Source organism: Triticum aestivum, chromosome 3A (genome assembly GCF_018294505.1).
Source record: "Triticum aestivum cultivar Chinese Spring chromosome 3A, IWGSC CS RefSeq v2.1, whole genome shotgun sequence".
NCBI lineage: Eukaryota > Viridiplantae > Streptophyta > Magnoliopsida > Poales > Poaceae > Triticum > Triticum aestivum.
In genome coordinates this window covers 634372776-634377839 of record NC_057800.1, presented here as the reverse complement: position 1 = coordinate 634377839, position 5064 = coordinate 634372776, and the positions used below count along the sequence as shown (strand labels likewise).

At 49.6% G+C, this 5064-nt stretch overlaps 1 pseudogene; it reads right to left on the bottom strand.

Moving 5' to 3' along the window:
- Positions 1-1227: 1227 nt before the first annotated feature.
- On the bottom strand, positions 1228-2013 carry LOC123057055 (transcription repressor MYB4-like; annotated as a pseudogene).
- Positions 2014-5064: the final 3051 nt, after the last annotated feature.

Sequence of the window (5064 nt, the reverse complement as noted above, 5' to 3'; positions counted from 1 at the left end):
GGATTCCGAACAACCTTTGGTTCATCAAAACACATAAACTTATAATACCGGCCATCACCGAACATTAAGCGTGCGGACTCTACGAGTTCGAGAACTATGTAGACATGACCGAGACTCACTCTCGGTCAATAACCAATAGCGGAACCTGGATGCTCATATTGGTTCCTGCATAATCTACGAAGATCTTTATCGGTCAAACCGCATAACAACATACGTTGTTCCCTTTGACATCAGTATGTTACTTGCTCGAGATTCGATCGTCGGTATCTCAATACCAAGTTCAATCTCGTTACCGGCGAGTCTCTTTACTCGTTCCGTAATGTATCATCCTGCAACTAACTCATTAGTCACAATGCTTGCAAGGCTTATAGTGATGTGCATTACCGAGAGGGCCCATAGATACCTCTCCGACAATCGGAGTGACAAATCCTAATCTCGATCTATGCCAACTCAACAAACACCGTCAGAAACACTTGTAGAGCACCTTTATAATCACCCAGTTACGTTGTGACGTTTGGTAGCACACAAAGTGTTCCTCTGGTATTCGGGAGTTGCATGATCTCATAGTCATAGGAACATGTATAAGTTATGGAGAAAGCAATAGCAACAAACTAAGCAATCATCGTGCTAAGCTAACAGATGGGTCAAGTCAATCACATCATTCTCTAATGATGTGATCCTGTTAATCAAATGACAACTCATGTCTATGGTTAGGAAACATAACCATCATTGATTCAACGAGCTAGTCAATTAGAGGCAAACTAGTGACACTTTGTTTGTCTATGTATTCACACATGTACTAAGTTTCCGGTTAATACAATTTTAGCATGAATAATAAACATTTATCATGATATAAAGAATTAAATAATAACTTTATTATTGCCTTTAGGGCATATTTTATTCATATCCCACATGACACAAATAGACGCCCAAATCGGATGCACAGTCAAACAATACCATTTGCCACTCTTTTCTCACTTGTGTCTCTGTGTCTTCTACACTAATTTAGTAATATCAATTTTTGCCACCTGAGATTTTTTTTGAAATAATTTTTCGCCGCTGCATGAAATTCAAAATTCTATTATATGGTGAGAAGAAATGAATCATATTTGGGATGAAGCGAACATGAGAAATAATAATCCACATCATCTATCTCAATTAGAAACCTTTTTCCCTCTCTTCCTCCATTTTGTGCTTTGTACAAAGTTTTTACGGGCGCCTAGTGTGCTACATGTATTGATCCTCCTCCAATGACCGGAGAAACTAGAACACGCATGGGCCTGCCGACGTCGCCCTCTTGCAGGTGCATGCCTCCCCGTTGCAGACGCCGAGGCGGTAGAAACAGGCAGAGGCCCTGCTGCTAGTGCGATGTGAGCGTCGACTTGGCAAGTGGCGCTGCCTTGGATGGCGAGCACGACAAGCTCATGGACAGGTCCAGGTACAGGTCGGTGCAGCGAGGCGCGTCGTTGCTCCTGCCACTGTTATTGTGCCCATCGTCGGATGACGCCGGCCTCGTGAAGCTCACGGTGCTGCTATGGAAGGCGAAAGGCACGTTGGCAAGCCTGGACGCTGGCGTCAGAGAGGAAGGGAAGACGAGGTCGGTGGTCGATGTGGTGAGCCCTCTGGCAGCGCTGATGGGGCGGCACTTGTGCGGGTCCATGACGCGGTTGAGAAGCTTGCACTTAATGTGCGTGTTCTAGTAGTTTTTGATCTTGTTGTCCGTCTGGCCCGGCAGCTGCCCCGCTATCAACGACCACCTGCACGTATATTTGGAGTGACAAATCGTAGTCTTGATCCGTGCCAACCCTACAAACACCCTCGGTGATACTTGTAGAGCACCTTTATGATCACCTAGTTACGAAGTGATGTTCGGATACACACTAAGTATTCCTATGATTTGAGGGAGTTGCACGATCTCATGGTCTTACAAATAGATACTTGACATGAAGAAAGCTGTAACAATAAACTGCTACGATCAACTGCATGCTAAGCTTACGGTTGGGTCTTGTCCATGATATCATTCTTTTAATGATGTGATTTCATTATCAAAATGAAAAATCATGTCTATGGTTAGAAAACCTTATCCATCTTTGATAAACGAGCTAGTCTAGTAGATGCTCACTAGGGACATAGTATTTGTTTATTTATTTACACATGTATTTAAGTTTCCGGTCAATACAATTCTAGCATGAATAATAAACCTTTATCATGAACAAGAAAAATATGATAATAACCACTTTATCATAGGAGGAGGTGGAGCTCATGAGGCGGGTCATAGAGGACTCCATGAATGCCCACGATGACAGGGAGGGCCTCGAAACCCAGTTCACCCTCTTTGCGGCCGGCGACATCGCCATCTCGAAGATGGACATGGCCGTCAAGGAGGAGGTGGTGGAGGAGTCCCCATTGTCACGTGGAACCCGCGTGCCAGAGGTGGAGGTGGTCGTCCACGGTGGCGGAGACTGCCGACGGGGTGGGTGTTGGGCCATGGTCGCCCATGCTGCCACGCTCACCAGCGTCGGAGCCGTCACCATGGGAGGAGGTGGTACGTCGACCTCACCATGGATGATGACGAGGACAACGGTGCGTGAAGACGACGGTGGCATCCAAGACGACCACGGCGGCGGTATCTAATCTACCTTTTTTATGTTTTTTTGTTTAAGTTAAGTTTAAATGTGCGCCCGAGACTAGTTTGAACAGTTTTAAGTTTATGCTAATGTTTAATTATGTTTTACGTGTGTTTTTAAAAATGTCCGGCCGGCTCTTTTTGAGTTTGCGGATGTGTTGCGGACAAGTTGCGATGCGGCGGTGCGTTGGGTGCACCAACCGGCGGACGGGCAAAACGGACGTCCATTTGGGGTTGACGGTTGGAGTTGGCCTTATAACCTACCCTACCGCCGGAGACCCTGACGGTAGTAAAAAAATCAGATCCTGATTAATTTTTGAAACCGAGGTCAAATCCGATTAAACTTTCAAAAAGGGTCAAAACACTAAATTTGGCCACAGCGAGCAAGCAAGCATCGTCATCGTCGCCATGGCTACTGGCAACACTGCACTAGTGCACTGCCCAGTCCTTTCGGGATGTCTACGGCTACGGTCCAATGCTGGCAGCCCTGAAAGCAGACCAGTACTTGTGCCAATGCAGTACAGTATTTTGCAGGTGTTGCATGGACTTCACTGTATTGCAACGCCAAAACTGTCGTACTACTACGTGTCGTGGTTCTAACTCTGACAGTGATGTAGGGGGTGAATATGGAGAGGCTAGATCTTAGCTATTGGGAAGTTGTTGCACGCGAGGTTTACGAGTTCAGGCCCTTCTTAGAGGAAGTAATAGCCCTACGTCTCGAAGCCCGGAGGCGGTCGACTGGATTATGCGTGTATGGATACAGGGGTGTGAACCCTTCATACTGAGGAGGGGGTGGCTTATATAGAGTTCGCCGGCCCCCTCCTGCCCTCAGTAATGCAGGGTTTAAGGTACATTTAAGGTTGGACGTTACTGATAACGCCCCTAATAAAGTGCTATAATGATCATAAAGACTACTTAACAGCCGACCGTTTGCCTGCGGAGTGACTTTAGGTCTCATGGCAGTCGAGTGGTTGGCTTCATGGTCGAGTGATAGCTTCTTGGTCGAGTGTCTTGAACCCGTCGAGTGGGATACCTTCAAGTCGATTGAAAGGTGACTTCTTCTAGGGATGTCCTTGGGTAGGGCTCTTTGGACGGGTCCGTGCCCCTACCCTAGATACATAGCTTCATCATTAGCCCCCGAATGGATCGAGGTTAGAGTGGGGAAAGAGTTGGGGATCTTTCCGACTGGTTCTTCGGGCTACACGAGTGCCTCGTTTCGGGCCGATCGTCACGGATGACGTGATCAACCTCTTTCAGTCGCCTTGATCCATTCTAGGCCTTTCATCGAGTGAATTTCTTTGCTTGTGACATGTCGAGTGTCGGCGCGAGCAAGGTCTTCTGTTTTTGGCAAGTCATTCTGCGGCCCGCGGATGTCGCGGGATTCGGATTTTGGGAAGCGCGCGGGACGGGAGCAGCCGCAGTAATCAGAAGCGATAAAGCGGAAGTTCCTCGATCTCCATGTCGCCTTTTTCGCCACGTACTGCGCGCGCGTCTGCTGCGGGATTTGACTGGATAGCCTGGGCCTACCAGTCAGCCACTCGGGAGCGGCCCCTTATAAGTTGCCGGCTCGGGGTTTCCAAGCCGTGCGCTCTCTTCTCCTTCCTTCTTCCTCTCTCCCTTCGCCAGTCCTCCCGCTACCTCCGCTCTCACCCTAGCGCCGTGAGCCCGTGTGAGATCTCACCGGTGACGATGGTGAAGGGCAAGACCACTGCTTTGGAGCGCGCGAAGAAGGCGGCAGCGGCGGGGAAAGGGAAGAGGTCTGCTCGGGGCGGATCCTCCTCCAGGACCGCTCTGCCCAAAGGTTGGATCCAGGGTGACTGGATGCCATCGGTGCTCCGGCAAGAGGATCTTGACGATATGGTCGAGGGGGGAGTCATTCCCCACGAAGCTGCGCATCTTCCGGGGGGAGAGATCGAACCTCAACCCTGCGACGGTGAGTGCGTGCTCCTAGCCACCCACATCGACCGAGGATTTTCTCTGCCGCCCCATCCTTTCTTCCGGAGTTTCCTGAATTTCTTCGGAGCGCAGCTCCACCACTTCACTCCCAACTCCATTGTCTACCTTGCTGCTTTCATCTCCATGTGTGAGGCTTTCTTGGGTTGTCGACCCCATTGGGGACTCTTCAAACACATCTTTACCTGCCGTTCTCAATCGGTCAAGAAGGCTAAGTTGAGTGACGAGAGGACACAGGTGATCCAGCTGTGCGGGGGCCTGGCGATCCAGACGAGGGGGAAGAGTTGTTTTCCATCTATCACCTTCCCGGAGTCGGTCCGTGGCTGGCAGTCGACCTGGTTCTACTGCAAGGACGAGGCGACCCCAGGACAGTCGACTGGTCTTCCTCTTTTTTCCCTCGACCGAGCCGAGAAGCCTGCCTCTCTGAAAGTCGCGCCGGAGGAAAAGGCCCAAGTCAAGGTGCTGGCAGGTCGAGTGGTTGAGCT